Genomic DNA, 23,151 nt, shown 5'->3' on the forward strand with positions numbered 1-23,151 from the left:
GCGCCGACCCTACAGGAGTAGGATAAGATAGGGGAGATGATGATGATGAGTCAGACTTACTACATGTTACATAAACAAGACTATCAAAATTAATCACCAGTAAAAGGTAAGAGATATAAAAAGTAGCAGTTTTAAAATGTTTTAAAGAAAAGAAAGCAGATTACTAGAAGTAAAAAATTTGGGACAGCGCCTGTAGCTATTTTAATTTATCTTCATAATTTAAGGGCATTGTCCATAATATAATACTGTCCATAAAAGGTACTAAAACCTGGTAGTAAACGAAATACTGGCAGATTGCCTCAATCGCCTAAAGCATATTTTATAAAAGACATAGCGAAAACCGGTAGCGCTGGTGCCTAATTAAAAAATCAATACAACAGCCACAATACACGGTCATTAATCACTCCGTTTGTAGTACTAAAATAATTTTGTTAAAACTAAATTTCAATTTTAATGTCCAATTTTTATATAGAAATGATATTAAAAGAGAAAACATAATAACACATAGAAAAAAAATCATTTGTCGCTCAAACCATAAAGCGTATTTATATGAGAAGCGTTTTCGTCTATGTTTTTCATTTTATAAATCAGCTATTTGTATCCAACACCTCATTTACTTCTCGAGACAAATTGTTGGTATTTAATTTGCATTGTTTATTCACAAAACAACGTATAATCTTAAGGAAAATGTTGTTTTTATTGCAAATACGATGTAGCAACAGTATGCTAGCAATACTATGCTAGTAGTCTGAAAAGTATTTATATTTTATGGTAATGGCCTAATTTTAGTCCCTTTCCCGTTCCACCCTTTTCTTATAAGAAAGGATGGGAAGTGGAATTGGATTTGTCGGTGGAGGAGACGAATAGGAACGGGGAAATATCCTCTTTATGTGCGTCTCCTCGTCCGTCAATTAAGGGTAGGCAACGCATCTGCAATTGCGGATGTTTATGGGTAGCGGTGGCTTTCCATTTCGATGGATTCAAGTGGCCGCTTGCTCGTTTGCCACCTTATACTAAAAAAATGTTAAATCATACTAATATTGTAATGCCTACTAAATAGATTTTGTATTTAAAATTTAGTAGTTAAGATTTTATTTCTTTAGTAGCTTCTTGTATTTAAACAAATGTGTAAATAACATTATACTTACTTAATTTTTTTATCTTTTAATCTGTAATTTAATTTATCTTTATCGTCTTTCTCGCTTTTTATTATTGCGGGAGCAGTAATTGATTTTGAAATACCGTTTTGTGCCACCTTTTTAAAGGTTAGAGGTAAAGGTATTAAGGTCGCATCAAGTAGCTCCGCGCAAATATCATTTTAATGATTGATCGCTTTGTGTAAAATTAAATGTATTACTTTTATAGCTACATTGAATAAAAAAATACTCTCATATATAATATACATCATCATCATCAGAGGCACTACAGCCGCGGATGAGCCTGGCCCTGGACCTGTTCTAGTAAATTCCTCCATTTTTTTTTATAACATAAGGTGGCAAACGAGCAAGCGGCCACCTGAATCCGCCACAATGGCGAAGCGACCGCTGCCCATTGACGTCCGCAATTGCAGATGCGTTGCCTACCCTTATCCGACGGAGGAGGAGACGCACATAAAGAGGATATTTCCCTATTTCCTATGCATCTCCTCCATCGTCGAATCCACTTCCCCTTTTCATCCTCTCACAAGAAAAGGGTGGTAAAGAGAAAGGGACTTAAGTTAGGCCTTTCTTTAGGCCTTTAATTAGGCCTTTTTTAGGACTTAAATTATCTCCCATATCGGTCTATCTTGGGCTTTTTGTTTCCAGCCCTTAATGGGGACATTTTTAAGGTTCATTATAATATACGAAAGAACAAAATATATCTTTTTAATCTGTTGGAGATCTTTTTTACTAAACTCGTTTACATAAAAAGTGACATTTAACGACCTTTTCGTTGAATCTTATCAATTCATCACAGTTCTCACATTATTAAGAATTATGAGAGTAATTAAGAACTTTAGACGAATATTACAGTACAAAGATTGTATTCATGTTTATAACCAACTAATGTTATAAATGTGAAAGTTTAGATGGATGTTTGATAGAGTTTGTAGCCTAAACGTCTCAACGGATCCGGATGAAATTTGGCAAAGACGTAGAGGATAGTCTGGAAGAACACAAAGGCTACTCAGTTTTGTTTCTTTTTATCTCCCGCGAACGAAGTCGCGGACGAAAGCTAGTAACCAATAAAGGCAAAAACGACTGGAACGATTTCAAAAATTCTTTTACCGTTCGATTGCAACAAGAACCTCGAGTGATCTATAAATGTTCTGGCCACCAGGCCACCAGTCTATAGTATACATATACATGCCTCTAGTTTATATGTATCTTATATATCCTTATAGACATTTGATAAATGCATCGATTAGATGTAATTGAAACAGTTGGATCAATAAGACGAAGGTTACGATGCAAATCGAGGGGGCGAGACGCAAGAGTAAAATATAGGCGAGTTTCCAGTGTCCTATATTGAGGGCTGCAGTTTTGAGGGTCAATTGCAGATTGACCAAAAAGCACCCGAGTAATAATATTAGTAGTTAATAGTTTCTTTTAAGGACCCGATGACGACGGGCCTGTAAGTGCAGTGACATTATTGTGAGCCGAAATGTTTTGGTCGTCAAACATTCGCGATACTAATTCGTTTGCAGAATCACGCACCGTGAATATCCACCTTAACATATACGAACAAGAAATAATTATCACTATAATGGTTTACGAGTAGCTCTGGAGACAAAACATTTTCAATTTTATAAAGCTGTTTACTCCAGTGAAATCTAGAAGTGGGACAAAATGACAATGCTTATTTAGGTCGTGTGCATAATATGACTCAAAGATACGTAATATTCAGTAGATTAGTAATACGAGGATTACAATCGACTATTGTTTGAAAAGAAACCCAACAACCGTGAGTTCGAATCCCACATTCGATTATTATGAAAGTAAACTATAGGAGAATGGTTAAAAGAGAAACATTAATAAATAATCTATACCAATATTATAAAGAGGAAAGATTTTTTACTTTTGAATGTATTGTAATAACTTAAGAACTACTGGGCCTATTATAAAAAATCATTCACCGTTAGAAAAGTTATTTATCTGTAAGTAATATAGGCTACATTTTTTAATTCTACGTGGGCGAAGTCGCAAGCAACCGCTAGTATCAAAAATAGGCTGAAATGAAATACAAATTGAATGCAAAGGCTTAGCTTAGCTCTTTAATATGCGTTTTATCGCATTATGTTTTCATTTACTCTTAGTTTTCTACGATTTACAATATTTTATGTAAATGTTCATTATCTATTACATATATATTTTTATATTACAACCGTGAAGACTAGTTGAATAATGCAAATATACGTATTTAAGGAAGAATGAATTTTAAACTGATATTGTGGTTTGTGCTCGAGTTACTAGAAACTTGATACTGTGTTTGTTACAATTGTTATTATAGTAAATAATTATTGTTTGTATAAAAAGTTACATCAAGAGCCCTGCAATCTCTTAAATTGTTTTACATTTATGTAAATCGTCCCCGTTTTACTATTATTATAAATGCGAAACTTTGTATGAATGGACGTTAGAAGATATCTCGAGAACGGCTGATGAATTTGGATAAGAATTGGTATCATCTATACAAAACACAAGACAATTGGAAGAATAGGCTACTATTTAAGTTTTTCTGCGCGGACGGAGTCACAGGAATATGTAGCAAGTTCTAGGTTTTTTTTGCTAATTTTTCGTGGCCTAACTATGCGCTTAAACTGTCTAAACATCTGTATCAAAACGTATTATTGTCTCTGTAATTTTCAAAGGTAATGAAAGGATCAAACTATGTTTTATTATTCAAGTTTCAACAGTGGATGCCAACAGATAACATGCAATGTTATCAATTTCATGTACATCGTAATCTTTCTCGATTACTAATTATAGAATGTATTTGATACATAGCTTCTTTATTATAACATCGATCCTGATAATACAAGATAAGTAGATTGTAAATAATTATATTAAAAAAGTTTGAAAACAAAAAGATAATTTTACTTTCCCTATCCTTATCGAACATTCTAGTACTACTTGTTACTTTATCATTGTTTATTGATAGTGAGATAAAATCATACAATAGATATTCCTATATAACAAAACATTACAAATAATTTTTTGATGAACCTCGTGTTGATAAATGAAATCTACAATTATAAGATTCAAAGCAAAGAAAGAGCGTTTGGTTCGTTATCATATTGCTCAGTAAAAGTCTGTTTACATCGTTTATCTCGTGTCGATAGCCTTTCTTAAACGTTGGTTTTCATTGCTAACAATCATAAAAACATAATAGAAGAATGACTAGGATTCACAGAAGAGTGGAGAACACAATATCAATATATATTTTCACATGCAGGTATCCTAAACAGGGTAAGATGCTCGTTATTGCCCTGCTCGTTGTTTGCGTCTATCTTTACGATAGTTTCTGTACTAATTGCTGCGATAAGAAATTATTCATATTAATTGCTAATTCATTTACTGAGAACGAACGTTTATAGTCCAGACTTGGGTAGATAACAACTCGCGTGCCGTCTATCAAATTGTCATCACAAAGGTATGTTAATACAAAGTATAGTGATATTCAAACTGGTTAATAGACGGATAGTGGGGTGATATATGTTTGCTCACACTTTCCTATACCATCAATTGGTCTACCTGGCTCTGTCTCGCGGTTACAGCTAACAACGAGCAGCTTTAAAGTTTGAATATTGTAATACAATGTAACAATCGATTAGGGCTGCGGTGCGGTCTCTGGCGACGTGCTCCGCGTGTCAATGTACAATATAGACCATTGAGGTGCATCTCACGCAATGAACATATGTTTGAAGAATATTTATTTGTCATCCTACAGCAAGTTTCAAATTCCAAAGGTACAGAATAAAATGATGTTAGGGATTCAAGTGCGCGTTTGTCGCATAACTTCCTTGTACGGCCTTGTGGAATGGACAATCCGAATAAACACGCTAATGTAAACAGGAACTTCAAAGCACGAGTGACAGAGAGATTTAACTACTCGGTTATGTCCTCATTTTTAGTTAAAACTTAATAAATCCTGTTTAGTCTGTCAAAAGAATTTTGCTTTAAAATTAACCGTCAGCTTGAATATTAAGCAAAGTATTACTAGAAATAACAAAGGTAAAAATGTATAAACGATCCTCTTTATTCTCGTTATTACACAAATTCCTTGCGTTTACTGTACTTGTGCTCAGTGAGACGGCTGTGCAGAGAACAGGCGGGAACATAAAATTTTAATGAAACTTCAAGAGTCGCGCAGTAGGCGGCAATGAATAACTTTATTTAAATACCTTTGAGCTACGCAATAAAACAATCAATCATTAATTTTAAAGGATATTTGCAATATTAATGAGCGTTATTATTATTCTGATAAATTAGTAAAGAAGGAAATGTTATGCGACGAAATGATGGGGACATAAACCAGAAAGTGTTAAGATCGAATGTGGATGGCTACAAAGGAAGAGGAAGACCGAAGAAAGTATGGATGGATTGTGTCAAAGAGGATATGCTTAAGAAAGAAGTGGATTCAGATATGACCGCTGATAGATAGATGTATGGAAGAGCAGCACATACTGTGCCGACCCTCCGTAAGGGATAAGGGCAAGTGGATGATTAAATTGGTAAATAAGGAATTATATATTTTTATTTATTCTGTTATATGCTACTTTTATGAAAATGTTTATTCTAATTGTAAATTTACTTACGGTTTTTATAAGCGTAACAAGAGAATATTTATATTTATTAATGGAGTATTTTGTGTTACCCGATGCCGAAAACAAGGAAAATAATTAAATAATATTATAAAGTTTTTTTTTACTATCAAACTGGAATTTGATGTTTTAGTTGTAATGAGTTATGCAATAGTAAAATAATGTTCGATATTTTTTTCCTGCCTTAGGTTATAAGAGAAATATTATGTTATAACAGTGCAAATTTATTTACAACGAGTATCGACTTTCTCCGAATATTACTTGAACATACATTTTTATTAACAGAATTGTTCGCAAGTTCATTGTCAAGAGCGAACAGCGAACAGCGGTTTTATTAAAAAAGCAACCGTTTTACTCTTATTATAATTCCATCGAGTTTGATGTAAGTGGAGAGAACTCGGTACAGTCTTTCAATCTTATATTAGCTGCAAATTTCCATTAATTAGCTTTCTTCCATCGATTTACTGTATTCATTTTTACCTAGATAGCGTTAGGTCTTATTCTCAATAATTGAGCAAAATATGAATTAATTTTGATATTTTGCACAAGTTTTAAAATTACAAAACTCTTTATTAATAGAACCTGTTAAATGTTGTACAATAACAAATAAATGTTCGATAACCGCCATTTATGCATCTGTCTCCTGAAGGTTACCGGTATAGCGGATTTATTAGTTTTTTTTTTTATTACAATTAACAATAGCTAAATAACGTTTTATTAACAAGGATCTGTAGCAGCAGTCTCTTCCGTCCTTTTATTTATTTTTTTAACAAAAGTTTATTTTAGTTAATTATTTTATTAACAAAAGTTTATTCTAGTTATTTTATTAAAAATAAATAATTTCAGAATCATTTTACACCGTAACTTACAAGTAACCGTGGGTTTCCACTATCAATGTACAAAAATATTGTTCTAAAATTTTTTATACTGATTTTTTCTTCAAAACCATTAGTGTTGACTCATGTTTACGCTAACAGAATGGTTTTATTCATGTTTTAAAACTAGTTTGTAAGAGAAAAAATAAAGAAACTAAGAGGGAAAGGAACTTCTTAAGTAAAGGGGATAAGTTTTAAAGTTCAATATTCTCTCCCTGAAACTATCTGCCACAAAGGAAAGGTTAAGTTCAAATTGGAAATGTTTTATTACTCTATCAGATGAAAGATTATTTATTTTATCTGTGACTTATTTAATCAAATGATTATAAAACTGTCATTTGATGTTACATTTATTTAAATGTTACACATTACAAAAGAAAAATCACGTTTGTAGATATTTAGTAAACGTAATTGTTTAACGAAAACTGTGTTTATACGATTTTGACTTAATAATTTTGTTTTGTTATTCTTATTCAAATACTTTTAAAAAAAATCTTACAGAAAACATGATTAGATAATACTAATCAATAAAATGCAAATCATTATGACAATATTCGCAATGTATTACTAAGTAAGTAAGTACTGAATGCGTCAAATTGATAGGGGTATCACAAGGGGCCTATTACGAAAATATGCGAGAGCAACTTTCTCGCATATATTCATAATAGATCCTCAGTAATGAGATTACGTTTTGCTTTAGAGTTCTTCATTATTCTTAATTAAAAGGCAAGTACTAATTGAAAATGAAAAGGACTGACTTTAATTCTGACATTGGGAAAGAGCTCGAAACACCTCTTAGAAGCTAATTTAGCCTAAATTAGCTTTATAGAGGTGTTTCGAGCTTATAGGTGAAAAGGATAGATATCTAGATACAAGCATTCCAGCGAAAACATTATCCTTTCTTCTGTGGAACAATGTCACAAGATGAATGAAGAATGTAGATGAATGAATGAAATGAAATGAATGAATCAGTATGAATGACGAATGTAGTTAATCACTTATTACATCAATCAATTAGTTTATATTTAAAAACCTCTTTCCTATTATTGTATAAGTTATAAATTAAAACGAACGATATTTGAATATTACCATCGTCTTGTTCGCGATTAAATGAACGGAGTTGCAGGAAGTTATTGGAACCATTTGAGAATAATCTATTATTAAAATCAAACAAATGAGAAACGTGCAGATATTCGCATGCATTTACACATTATAATGCAAGGTTCAAGCACAAGCACCCGGAACAATGAACAATCTGAAAGAACCATTAATGGTCAGAAAAATTAACAATTTCTTTCCTTAAACAGAAGTCAGTACTTTTAAATCTTTTTCTTTTTATTATTACCGAATTAGAAAAAGATGGGAAGGGGAAGAGGACTAAAATTGTGTCTCATTCTAACTAACGTTTAATTAAAAGTTTTGTGAACCACAAATTAAGAGGACTTGTGGTGCTTTTTTTTCATTTTTGATGCATTTTAAAGTCAAATGTGACAATAACGTCCAAGATTTTAAATTAGTGTCGATTGTGGTATTTTAAAGTGTGTCACGAAATTGTCTTAAATCTATCACGTCACGACTGCGAAGTAAAAATATCCACCGGCCGAGGAATATTGCTTGCTTCGTTTCGCGCGTTCGCTATAATTTTCCGCCGAGCATTTTAGTGTCGTTCTAATTACCTACTTACAGCATACACGATAGTCTACGTGTAATAATAATAAAACTTCAATAATATACTAACTGGCACTTTTAATTACCTAAATGTTGGTATTGCAATAAGTCTCATGGGTATTTTAAAAGAATTTTAATGATTATAACTACTCGTTTTAATTAGAATGTTAATTAAAGTCAAAACTTATGTGCTGCAAAAACTATAAGCCACAGTATATACTTTTTGGTTACAACATAAATTAGCCAAATATCATTTAATAAACTTTTCCAATTTTAATGTTTTAACATTACACCTAGTACAAGAAATAAACCTGGATACTCACACTATTGCGACATGTACAGGTGCTAGAAGATAAAAGCGGCCTTCTCAGGCAGCTGCAGTGGGACCTCACCAACACTTTATCTCTCGCGCATCCTCCAGCTCCTCAAGCTGCCACAGTGAATAAAAACCAAATTCGAAAACTGTTCACCTCACTATCACAAACGGTAAGAACGCGCTCCTTTCACTGTTACACCGATCGGACACCAGAATACCAGCCAACCTTATTGCAAGCTATCGTAATTCTATGCGATCGGCCGTATAGATTACAATTTATTTACTTTCAGTAATAACACACGTTTAAATAAGTATTTTAATAGTATATGACGCGGGTTTCTGTCATACTCTAATATTTGTTTACGGTGATGACGGTCTCGATGTGATAACGTCACGTACACACAAAACACATACACTATCCGCGCCGGTCGGCGACCGACTGAACTGAACGGAGCGGCTGAGCTGCGAACGTCCCCGGGCACTTACGACCTTTCGGTTCAACATTGTCGGAGCATTCCGACTGCGCACGAAGCAGCCCCTACACAGAACTCGCCTTTACAAAGTAAAGATTTCACATTTTGCAAAGGCTTTTATACTAATAAAATCAATTTCATTATACTAAAATGTGATTTAATAATTGAACTCAAAATAGAATAAACAGATAACATAACCGTTTGTGTCTTTTTTATATAATAAATAGTGTTTGGTTTTAAACTTAAGTAGTTTAGCAAATTATTATTTATTATATTGTACATTAGTGTTGTGGGGTAAAAGTTCATTGGTAAGTTTATTTTTTAATCTGTCCCGTTCCTCGAGGATTCCGCTCATTGGTCGAAAGTCTTATGCTATTTTGTGTCCATGTTTCCATTCTTATTAATAGAACGAGTAAGGATTGAAGAAAAATAAGAAAAAAAAACTGAAATGCTATTCAAATCGTTAGATAGGATTAGCATACAAATGAGTTTCTATTTTTTATTAACCCTCAAAGATTCTTTAAAAAATCCTGTTGTTGATGTTCAGACGTTTACATGTACCAACCCATTGATTCATTTATTAGTGTAATTAATTTTAAAATCAAATTTGTCTATGGCTACAGCTAATAACATACACAACATAAATTTTACTTATTCATTAATGTTGCCTTTTAACTTTTAACTTCTGCACTTTTTGTCATACAAAAAACAATTATATTTGACTATATATTCCCTTTAAAGAAAAAATCTCATATATTCCAGTGGCGTTGTTATATAAAACTCGCTTTCTTAATATATCGCTCAGAGCTTTAATGCATTCATCACATAAAGACTGTGGCTTGCCACGAGGGTGACCACGATGTCTACATTTTTCTGAAACTATTCTATTTCAATTCGCGCAATTTAAAAACTAAAAAAGTATCATATATTTTAATGTCGCTTCGGTATTCATCGGTAACAGAGTTAAAATTAATAGTTTTCAAATGGGTTTATTGCACTTACAAAGTATTTTATTCTCAACACCAAAATGATAAATTAACAATTTTGAGTTGTTTTCTAACATTATTATTTTGTACGTCTCCCCTAAAGACGTAAATAAAAATTTCCACATCTCCATGACCTAAATGACTTTGCGGTGACGTTGATGGCGTGACGATGATGAGAAAAACGAACGCGCATTACGAAAATTACATGGTTTCGTTATACATGATTATAAAGGAACATGCACTGGTTTGTACTTACATGTACACGCTAGTAAAAGTTAAACGTTTTAGACATTAAGAAATTGTATATTCCTAAGGAACTTTAGATATTGAGAGGCGGGAGAAGTATAGGAAAAAGACAAATCCCTTTCCTGTACACCCTCTCTTCTGCCCATAAATGCTAGGCAACACATACATAGAAGTCTAAGAGCATGACTCCGCCAGCTTTTGGCATAAAAATTTAACGATCTTTTCTAGAATATGCATTTTAAAATACATCTCAAGCATACTTACAGTCGTCAGATTTAAAACGGAGAGCCCTTTATAATTGTCACCTTAGTCTATTCATAGCCAAGTGACGACAGACAAGAGGTTTACCAACCGTGGCTAAAAATACAACATAATAGACGTGGACGTGAAATAAAAATGTAACTATTTTCTATTAAAATAGTCTGTGTTGTCAATTGTAAATTAGATTCAAATCGTCAAGTATTGTTTTAAATAATCATTTTTTTTTACAAAACGGTTCTTGATATTGGTCGTGATTTTCTTTTAAGTTTTTTTTTATAGAACATTTTATCTTTACGACCGACGCGGTTCTCACGGTTGAAAAGCTAACTTAACTTACAGTTACGTACCCGACACAGCGCGCTGTCAACCGTAAGTCATTACAACCTTTGTCAACCTCGGAAGAAGAAAACGACTTTCCTCTTTATGTTGTAATGTAGCGTAAATTAAATAAAAAACCAAATAAAAAAGCAGCTATAATCACCTTTCATAACAATTGACAACCATCTTACTTTGTGAATAAAAAAAATTGCAACCGTCATAGCAAAGTCGTACGGGCGGTTTTTTAACACCGCGTTAAAACTCGCCGTTGGCTCTAGAGTCTAGAGTGACGCTTTAATAACCTTGTTATGTTCACTCAGAGTTTATAATGCAACAATGCGAAAAAAGAGTGTCTCTTTTTAAAATCCCTGCTGTATGAACAGATTTGAATATGCATTTGTTCTACTTGAACGCTTTTTTAGCGCGCGTTTAAAAAGCGCTACTGCGAATGAGGGCTTATTTAATAATACTGGAATAATAAGCATTTTTAGCAGATACTATATGTAATTAGAACGAAGTAAAACATCGTTAAAATGTGTTGGTTACGCTTAGGGCGTCATAAAATCTTTAATCACCATCAACAGCTCGTAATTATCATTTTTATATCACCACGTTATAATTACATACTTAATATAATACGACCTTATCCCATTAGCTTAATAAACTGGAAAGTAGCAAGTATAGGTATTGACATATTGCCTTCGGGGGTAACTTGGTTAAAAAGTTCTGATTTGTCTCAAACATAATTAAAAATAATAAAGAAGACTGAAAAACCAAGTAGTTAATAACACACTTATTCATTAAATGTTATTTAAAAAACGGATTTAAAAAAGTTGTTCTACAAGTACACAAGTTAACTCACGCGAACGTATCTTGTAATATACATTGACTTAATGACTCGAGTTTTTGTGTTAAAATTATTTTTTAATTATTTTTGTTTGAAAAACAATTTTTTGTAATGTCGCAGGTTGAGGACACAATTATAATACAATGTAAACAACAATTGATTTACTTAAAAGAAGCTGTAGAATAGAAAATACATGATAAATTTTCATGTCATATTTTCTGTTGAAATAAAAATGATGTTGAGATTTATGTTGATTTAAAAATGATCGACGAGTCATTTGCTTACATGTCAGGTATTGTGTAACCGCGAATCATCTGTTTATTTTAGGTCATAATTATTCATACTAAGCGCTTCGTCACATTTTCTTATCGCGATCGATATTTATGTACTATCGAAGATTTATTATTAATGAAACGAATTTATACTTCTAGATAAATTTGCAAGTTATTTTTGTACAATGTACTAAGGTAACAGTTTTCTTGTCCCATCCATGACATTACATTTAATCTGTATTTGGGTCAAAAGATCAAGGATTAGCAAGTTATTTTTAAATTACTAACTTTGCATTTAATAGCGACGTTATTCATATACATATTAGGCAACATATAACATCCCTAATATTCAAACAACTGCTTTAAATATTTACAACTGGAAAGTGAAGAACTCTATTCTAGAACATTTTTACATTGCACATTATAAAAGATACTACGTTTCTTTCATAAAAAGGTGGATTTTCCTGCTCTATGACGGAGATAAATTGTTTACTCACTTATTTAGAATTACTTTGAAATGTAAAGTGACCTTAAATATACTAAGAACTATTCTCAGCAGATATAATGTGGTTTATAACTTGCGGTTAGGTGTTACGAATGCCGACCAGAAGAATGATAATAGACAGAATTTCATAACAATATTAGTATAGGTGTTCCGAAGATGCCAGAGACTGTTAATGCAGTTAAAAATCTTAGTAATGATTAATAAAATTAATAATCCGAAATGTTATTCTTTTCAGTTAAACTTTTTCCCGTTACTATATGATATTATTATTAAGAAATGGAAAAACTTTTATTATTTTTACATATAGTTACATTTAATCGAGTAATAAACGTATGTATGGGATGGAAACAAACCTAATAGTATTTAGTTTTATTGTAAATATATGTATAGTGTTATTAAAATTGAATTTATCATGTCTGTCAATCTCGATCATAATTATAGCTTCGGAGAAACCTCACCGCACGTAAACACATTGAATGGGCAAATGAGCTCGGGGACATTGCTCATTCAATGAGTTTAGTTAATGTAAACAATGTCTGTATATTTTCATCAAGTTTTATCATATAAGCATTTGATAGGATTTTTTTTTACATAGATTTTGCTTTCTTTATGTTTATCATCTAACTTCTAGAAAATTATTCCTCACTTGTCTATTAGAAAATACGTTTTGTAACAAAAACAACAAATTTAACCAATTTTATCAAACCGCATGTAAAAGGCAGGGACTGGAAAAACTAAAGTACGGTCTAAATGCCAATTTAACATTTATAGCGTATTCCTGAGACCGCTCTTTGTGTCGAAATCTTTGAAAAACCCTTTTTATTCACATGACTAAGTCGTAAGGATATATCCCAAATAACCTTTTTTATAGGAAATTGTTGAAATGGAAACAATATTAATAAAAACATGTGGCAAAATTTTATGACTATTTTCATAATTCAATTCTTTTTAAACTGTATTTTATACAAATCACTAATATCTATCCTCGAATTCGAGAAAAACAATCCTGCAAATTGAAACATAATATTGTCACCCTATCATTCTCTTTATAACAACTGAAATGTAAAATTGTGTACAAATATTCCAAGACAATACTCGTGGAAATTAATATCAAAGTCAACATAATAAACGAAAATCGCAAAAGCAGAGATATTAAAATGTTCACTTTTCATCAAGAAGACTCCTTACATAAATAGATATCAACAAGACGTTCAAGCACTATTAGACATAAAGTTGCGTAAACAATGACCTGGGTTAAGGCTATTCCAATTCCGGCACGCTATCAGCTGACCTTATGACTCATATCTCCAAAGTTGAAGCCCAAATGTAGCGGACGCGATAGTCTGAGAGAGCATCCTGCTTCATTTATCTTATCTGTTGACACTCATTCAACTGAGAGTTTACGTATTTTAAGAACTTTTAAATGCGTTCGCGTTTTGATTCGGATGTGTCGGCCAGACCAAATTTAGCTTCTGTTTAATCCGGTTGAAAAGATTTTGCGTTGAGTCAATTAAAATACTTAATCTACAATTTATATGTTTGTATAATTTAATTTAAATTGTTCAGGTAAAAAGTCGTTTTTAAAATACGCCATCATAAAATAGAATAAAATAGGCGTATCATGGAAATACATGTTATATATACTCTATACTATATAATAAAGCGTAAACACACTCTTCTTTGTTGCTTAAGATGTCAGCAATTACAGCATATTTTTGAATAATTAATATATTAATAAAAATCCCTACACTTAACGCTTTAGGCTATATATTTTCATGTCATTAAACATAGGGCTAAATATTTTGGATAAAAACCCTAATGTGGGAAAGAGACCATAAGTTTCTGCCAACATCAAGGAAGATAGGATACCATGGTTTGTCATCATTCAAGTCATTTTGACATTTACAATTGATAATTTGACACATGTAAACAATAACATTTTTATATTTTTATGCAGATGATGTCGCTCGGGAACAGCTAGTATTATATAAAATTGTTTCAAATTAAAAACTTTATGGAGATTTGGTAACTATTATTGCATTGTAAAAAATGTGTACATATATTACAAAAGTCGTTTTATGTACTCTAACTGTAATATGTTTGTAGGAAACTGGTTTCTATGTTTTTTTTACTAAACGTTAACACATAATTTATTATCTCGGAGTGCGTATTCTGTGGGGAATTGCGAAAATGTTAGCTAGAATTTTAAATGAGCTATTTAATTGTCAAGTTTCATGTAGAGGCTTATGGAAGAAAAACTGGTTTAATTGTAATAAATTAAACTTTGTAGTTTTTGCCTAACTCTAACAAGGTACTCATTTGTTTTGTGTTTGAACAATAAGTAAAGAGCTATCTACCTCTGTAGCTTACGGCCGAATATTGGAACCATAAAGCGACGATTAAACTCAAAATTCCATTAGAATTTCGACGTCTCTCAAACTGTAAGCTTACGTAGTGATTGGTTACAGTATTCGGCCGTGTGTTTTAGCTATAAAATTAATATCAAAATGTTAAATATGACTTAGCATTTATTTTATATGGTTCTACATGCAAGGCTCTATAATGCAAAACAGTGGTAGAGCCCGTTTTAACATCTTCACAAGAATAGACGGCTCGCCCGGTGTAATACCACGACCACACAGAAAACAGGCGTGAAGTGGAAGCAATTCCGCGTTTCTTCTAATGAGTGTGGTGCCGGAGGCCTAATTTTAGTCCCTTTCCACTCTTTTCGACGCATAGGAAGAGGAAATATCCTCTTTATGTGCATCTCCTCTTCCGTCAATTAAGAATACGTAACGCATCTATAATTGCGGATGTTTTTGGGCAGCGGTCGCTTTTCATTTCGGTGGATTCAGGTGGCCGCATGCTCGTTTGCTACCATGTATTATAAAAAAAAACATGCAGACGCTAAAAAAACAGTGATAACAAATATTTATCAATAATTCGTTTATCCGCTTGAAGGACATGTTGGATGTTTATTTTTTTCAATGAAGTCGGCACCAGACTCGGATGTTGTATTTTTATATCAACAGAAACAGATGTAGTTTTTATAGCGCAGTTTAATCGATTGCCGAGGGTAATGTTGAAGGTGCGCCTCTTATAAGATGTCTTAAACTTCGTTAAATATTTGTATACAACGCCAAAGAGACAGCTGGACAGGTGCCAGCTCGCAAGATGAACTGCTTACAGACTATTTAAAAGTTTGAGTTCATTTAAATATTTTTTTTATGGTACGTGTAAAGAAGCTTAAGAAAAACCGGCTCTTTTGTTGATTAATGACAACGCGCAGTAGAGTAACAGAAATAATCCATCAAATTACAATATGTTCTAATTTGAACTTAAGTTTGTTAAATGTAAATAGGCTCCAGACTCGTCATAACGTTAAAATTTTAATCGTGATTACTTTAGTAGTTATCTTTTAATTTACTTATTTTCTTTATAAAACATTTTACATAAAAAATATAAAACATATTATAAAAAAGTAGTGTAGGTACCGGCTGCGAAATAATCGTGATTATAATTATTATAATTACGATTATCATCATTATCATGATCCTTAAACAGTTTTATGATCACAAAAATGTTTTTAAATAAATGTTATGACTTTTTCGTCAACAAAAAATAAATTGTTATTTTATTGTGTCTGCCGGTGGCGCGAAAGCTATATTGTTACGAAACTCCTCGGAATGTCACATGGGTAAGTCAGTTGGGTTTGTGGATTTTATAAATAATCCATACTTATTTATTAATATCTGATCTAAAAACAGACACAGCAATACTAGACAGTCAGGAATTTATTCTGCGATAGAAAAATAAAATAAACATCACTAAGAAATTTTTCTTTCAATCAAAGAAAAAATGGTAAATAATACAACATACTCACTTGTTCTATCAACAAATTCAGGATTACATAAGCACGTGTGCTCGTTTTCGAATAGCGGCATGTGCACATTCACTGAGAGCTTCACAAACCAGATTTCAACATTTTAACACTTATTGCCATTGCAACACAACACAAGCAGAACACCTACACAGACGGACAGATGCCGCGTGCCCGCTCGACCGCTTTCGCTACTGCAAACAGCCTCCGGTAACTTCGAAAAGCCGAACTCACGAAATGTTTACTTGACGCGAAAGTCGTACACAAGTTGACACAGGACCATCAACTAAAGTACTGTATATTAACTATAATATTGTACAGTGATAATTATATGAAAGCACTTGGTTGAGAGTAATAGCCGGTGAAACTAGACTGTGGTGGAGCGATGTTGCTTGTGACAGGTAGATGCGCGCGCGCTGTCGACTCAGCACTCTCCGGCAGACTGGCGAAGCAACGTCGGTAGATGGTGGCCCAGAAACGCGCGTCACTGCGCACACCACTTTCCCTGTCTGTGGATCCCTTTCTCAATTTCATACTCGTTCAGCACACTTTATGTATTTCATATTATTTGTATGAAGATGAGGAATTAAACAAATAAACAATTTTTAAACATTCACATTTATAAATTTATCTTTTACTTGTTGTACTCTATTTTATGGCCGCTTTTCATCAAAAGTCGGTAATTTCTGTCTTGTAAAAAAGACATCTTTTCACCTCTTCGATAAGAAACATTTTTAACACAGTAACATCGTCTATGATAGCCTTAAATAATTATAAAACTATCAATAAAGTAAATTTTTAATTAAAATATCATTTCCACCTTTTTATCTTTTTACCTAAGGGCTCTATCCTTAATGTAAATTATATGTCTCTAAGTACAATTGACTATGCGATATTCATAAGAACAAATTACCTGTACGCCTTGACCCTATATCACAGGCTCTTCTAGTTTTAATATGACTAAACCATTCGTAGAACTCTATATTATGAGAAGCTTAATGAGACCATAAATGCACCAAAGACATTGATGATCAATAAAGATTTCAAAATGATTGCTTTAATCAATAGTTTAAGGTTGAAATAAGGAAGAGTATTTTTATAAGACTCATAAAACATTTATGTTGTTAATTCCTATAAGCTTCAAAGATTTTTTTTTGTGATATAACTGGCATTGGCTTCGCTTTAATTTTTTCTGTATTTATGCAAATAAAGCCGGGCATTTATCAATAAATTATGATTCTTTTGTTCAGCATCCAATAAGGTCTCGTGTGAATCATTTTGTCCTTTAATTTTATGCAATGCTTATGATTCACATGTACTGAATATCTCGACGACTGGCGGTCAGGCCACTTTAAGATAAGTACACTTTACAATATTTAATGTTTTATTCGTAATTTCAAGGAATAGTGGACAAAATAATATGTAAAAAAACTAATAATTAGTAACAAAACATTTTGTATATCATTCGCATGATTTATTAACTTGCGCATTGATGAAACTAATAGGAACACAAATTTCAAGGATATCAAATAACTAAGCGATAACTAAGTCATTGAAGTCTATTATCCTTAAATCTCGGCAACATTCTGTTTGTGGTTACCAAAAAGATTTACTCAGGCCGATTCGTTGCTCCTTGGCTTCACTAATCCGACCTCATTACGAGGGTTTGGCGTATAGGGTGGCATTTATCTTAACAATACGATCGTTAAAGGGCAAGGCCGTAGCTCGCATGTCAGCTGTTTATTGCAAATTGCCCCTTATTTCCTTTCCTCGACTTTTATTTCGACAACTACTCAAGCATATGGCGCGCGACAATCATTACATTGTTTTAGTATGAGACCTTAGTTTTATATTGGCGTAACTAGCCAACACTATACCATTTGGTCATAATTTTCCTAGCGTTATAAGTGGCTTCCTAGATCTAAATGGAAAATTTTTAATATTAAATTTATTACTGCAAGCACAAACATTTCCACTATTCAGAGTAATCTCATTTGTTTCGCTACCTTTCGGCATAAACAGCAGGTCTGTAAATCCCCATGACGTCAAACGGTGCGATGCTCGTGCAAACAGGCTTGCGACTTGCGCCCTGACAGCGCGATATAAAAACTTCACAACCTTTTAACTGTGGGTTTACACTGCCGTGATCCTTCTGTTAATAAACATTTTATCTCCTTCTTTCTCTTTGACAAAAAAAAGACAACAATTTACAAGTGCCGCCTCTCGAAGTCCAATGAAAGAGATTTTATTCGAAAATCCCAAATAATAATTACATTATAACAAGCGATACTAAAAATATTTTCAATAATAATGAATACCTAAAGCCATTAGTATTTTAGTAGATTATTAATATCAGCGATACTTTATCGTTTATATAAATAATATTGGCATTTAAAGATTCCATATATTCTTTTTGATTAAATAAAACTTTTAACATATAAAAACTCAAAATGTTACATGACACTTCTCTAATAATGTTACATAAAATTATTCTTTTTGCAGCTAAATGTACTTTGGTAATATTTTTATTTACATTTAAAAAGTAACAAAAACCCTGTCCTAGAATAATTTATTGAGCTGTTTAATTCCGTACACAGTTTTCTACAATATATGTGTTTTATATATTTTTTTTAATAAAATGAATACACACTTTTCTCTAAACTCAGAACAAGTACTTGTGTGCTATATATCTAATATGGACGATGGAAATGTTGACTTCATATACACGAGGACGTCTAGTTCCTAAAGACTCTACACTTAAAAGATTTAGTTACATATGATTATCTATACAAAACTATATCTATACAAAAACTTTAATGTACCTTCAACCACGTTACGGACCAGTGTATATGCTAAGAGACTAAAAAACTGAAAAATGTATGTAACGAGACGCTACAAAGCGAGGATTAATTCAATAAAAATCGTTAAAGTCTTTTCGTTTCCAGATATTTAAATCTTTATCTAATGTAATTATTTAGTAATTCTAAGTGCGTTAAAATTACAAATATTTATGTTAAATTTGTATATTTTAAATGGCAACAGTTATATACCAGTTAAGTTGTCTTAACTCGTGATTCTGTCTGGTACTGAACGTAAATCAGTACTCAGAAAAGTTATAGTAACTGTCATTACGTTGATTGGCGGTTATTAACGTTCGTTAGTACATTATGCGTGCTGATAATATCACTCTATCTTACAATTAAATTGTATAAAACGGAAACGAACCGTTATAACAGGCAATAGATTGTCACGAGTAAATAATAAATTTAGAAGTTTTCACTTGGAAAGAAAATTGTGAATAAATTTGTAGAATGGTAAATTTTAAACGATGTATTCAATAACCGGCATTATGCTTTCCCAAGGCTTATTATTATTTCAATCGGATAACATAGTATTTAAAAATATGTCGATATAAACTGGGCTAGTGTATAGTCGAATACAGGCAGTACTTGAAAGCCACATTAGTGCATATAGATTACGTTTGCCCTTCTGTACATTACAGCCTTTTAACCCCTTACATGCATTGTTTCCAAAAGTCTACAAACAAAAGTATAGTTTTTAATGAAACCAAGATTTTTTAAATTATTTTTCCCTTAATCTTTGATTCAAAACTTATACTGACCTGTTTATGTCATATTTAAATAAAAATTCATGCATTTAACGGTCAAATCTGTGAGTTTTGAATAATGTTGCTATGTTTTACAATAATTTGACCTCAGAAAGTATAAGAATAAGTATAAGACTTATCTTTGAAAAGGAATAAGGACCAAATCTATAGATCATTTATGGTCGTAATATATCAGGAGCACGTATCCTTGTCGTAGAGTTGATCCGGATGCTATTTTATCTTCGGAAATAAATGTCTCTTATCAACTAGCGATGTTTCTAACGTGACTAATGGGGGATTTTTATCTGCTTTTAAATGTAGGAGTTATTAGATATTGGATGTTTACTATTAGGTTACAGAATTATTTGCATTTTAATAGGGAAAGAAATAAAAATCATTATTAACATTGTATTTTATTTAGGTACCGATGGCCAATGTTTGCTTAATACAAAAACTACATCACTTATATACTTACGTTCTATGTTGTACATACTATATGTACATAACGTACGATTTGACATTAATAGTACCTAAATATTTTAAATAATACCAATCGCTTGATACAATTTCATTATTATACAATTCATCAATTTGACGATATATTTACAGAGTACTAAATTTATCTATTTTTTAATATCATTATACAAAATGTATAATGTATATAAAATCAGAAATAAAAGAAATTAAAAGTAAAAAAACAAAATCATTTGATCACTTGAAAGTTATACAAAAAAAAGATTGAAAATACAAAAGTCGTTCTGATAAAAATTAAGTAAAATTACAGACATATACAATACTGTGAAATGTCTTAATAATTTTTATATAAACTAAACATTAAAGCTTCTTTGATTTTAGAACTTACTTAGCTATAACTTAGGAATGTAGTAAAATAACTTAATAAGTAGCGTGAGATGTATTTACATTTACCTAGCAAGCAAACTACATGACAACGTAATTTACTCGAGGCTTAAATACTATATAGAGAATCTTAATGGCACTACAAGCTTTATAATTGACTTGCTAACAAAATTCAGACAGCCTTACAAAAAAACGCGGTATAAAGTTAAACTTAGGAATAAACTGAATATAAGCAAATATTAGTACAAATTTTAGTTTTGTTTTAAATGTTACTTTTTACCGCATTTATTTGTAAGGCAGAGAGACTAAGAGCCTGTCGCACCAAATTGTAAATTGTCTGATAACCCAACGTGTGAAATTTGTGATGGAATTATCGCATTTTGTTCCCTTATCTGACAGTGACGTAATTAAGCTATCTGAGTCTTTATCAGCCAGTGGTGGGACAGGCCCTTAATTATAAGTATGAAAAAGCTACACTAAAAGACTGCTTAGTAACCAATAATCGAATGTCATAGTACGCAATTCACCTCGTGATTTTCTATCACATTGTATTAAGAATTCCATCTCAAGTTCATAAAATAATTATAATAAAATTTCTAGAACTGGCTTGTTTTTGCGTTGTTTTTATTAAAATATAAAATAAAATGAATTTTCTTTATAAATTAGAGAGATAAGTTTGAAAAGGCAAAAACATGTAACATATTCTTTATGATTCCGCCAATTGAATTTTAGTCAGTAATTATAAATAACTAACGTAAAGCTGTTTTTTTTAAATATACCTCTTTAAAGTAAAAAAATGTAGATAAACAAATAATGGACAGTTATTCAAAATTAATTCTGAGGATTTTACTGTGCTTTAGTGAGTGAATAGATATTAAAAAATCACGAACGATATTGCAATTTTTTCCTTGTAATCCCGATGTTTTTGCAAATATGATAAGCTCAAGGTATGAGGTAACAGGTAACCGTGATTTTTGGCAACTCATTGAAGTTAAAGGCGTGATTGAATAATAGAATATTGGCAAGGTAAGTCTTTTGAATATAAAACAAGTTTCAGTTCAAATGTTAAAAGGTGCAGTAACATGTATTGTTTAATGATTTTTACACGCGTCATTACAACTTGTACGTTTTTTTGCAGTTGTAGCATTCAGTAAGTGTGAAGGTTTAAAAAATATTATTTATTACGCGCTAAAAGGCGAGGCGAGTATGCTAAGTTTTTTTCTATCAAATGCTTGCGAATTTAATTATTGTGCAAATTATCGTTGGAATCTCAACAACCTTGTACTTTTTTGGATATAGCAATGTCTTAAATTTATGTTTTAAATTTACTAAGGTTACTAAGTCTTGATAAATTGGAGATGAAAATAATAGCATATGAAAAGCCTATCACAAAGGGGTAAATTTTTTTTTGAAAAGAAAAAAAAAAAAGAAAATCTGTTAAAAAACACGAGGTGAATTGCAGATGTGACGTAACAATATCATAAACAAAGTTGTTTTCTTCGTAATTCATTCCCTTAAAAGGACTAACATGTTTTTCGTATTTACATTGTTAACGTCGAATACATTGGTAATATATAAGTTAAGTACATTTTTTTTTAATTTATCAGTTCTTTCAATTATCCGAATAGTTCAACTTAAAAATTTGATACATCATTTTTCATTTTCAAATATAAAAACTAGGTCGTGAAAGTAAATTAAAAAATATTACATGTTTCTTTATAACTGGGAGATTGTTAAGTAAACCAAAAGATAAATCAAAATAAACCTTATTACAATAGCTACAAGGTTACTGATTATTCAATGATTTGCGGTTGATCCAGCACCGGCGGGACGGACGTGGCTCACAGACCTACAGAATTATATTTGCAATACACATTACCTCGTGAACATTTTTTACATACAAGTGATTTACAAATTTCTATGTAGTTACAACTAAAGCTGCGCTTAAAAACTACGTAACTACTTAACCGAATTTCGACGGCACCTACGCATATAGAAACACAAAAATACAATATTTTTCAGACCTATTTATTATACGTTAGAAATAGAAATGTTCCTATGTTAACTTTACCATAAATAGCATATAAACAGTTTTATTTTGAGAATACAATGGAGGCCTAATTTTAGTCCCTTTCCCTTTCCACCCTTTTCTTAAAAGGAGAGGATGGGAAGGAAAAGTGGATTTGACGGTGGAGGAGACGCATAGGAAGGGCAAATGTACTCTTTATGTGTGTCT

At 31.8% G+C, this 23,151-nt stretch overlaps 1 protein-coding gene across 4 annotated transcripts in view; it reads right to left on the reverse strand.

Moving 5' to 3' along the window:
• LOC106109354 (sn1-specific diacylglycerol lipase beta) overlaps positions 1-23,151 on the reverse strand; it is a 50,608-nt gene that overhangs the window by 25,105 nt on the left and 2,352 nt on the right. Inside the window, exon 1 of one of the 4 annotated variants that reach the window (XM_013290822.1) lies at positions 16,454-16,900. The exons of 2 other annotated variants lie outside the window; for them this stretch is intronic. The gene's annotated coding sequence lies outside the window, so the exon portion shown is untranslated. Of the gene's footprint in view, positions 1-8,669; positions 9,107-16,453; positions 16,901-23,151 lie in introns of those variants that run through there. One more of the 4 variants, XM_013290823.1, reaches the window with a different exon arrangement.

This window comes from Papilio polytes, unplaced genomic scaffold (assembly GCF_000836215.1).
Source record: "Papilio polytes unplaced genomic scaffold, Ppol_1.0 DF821289.1, whole genome shotgun sequence".
NCBI lineage: Eukaryota > Metazoa > Arthropoda > Insecta > Lepidoptera > Papilionidae > Papilio > Papilio polytes.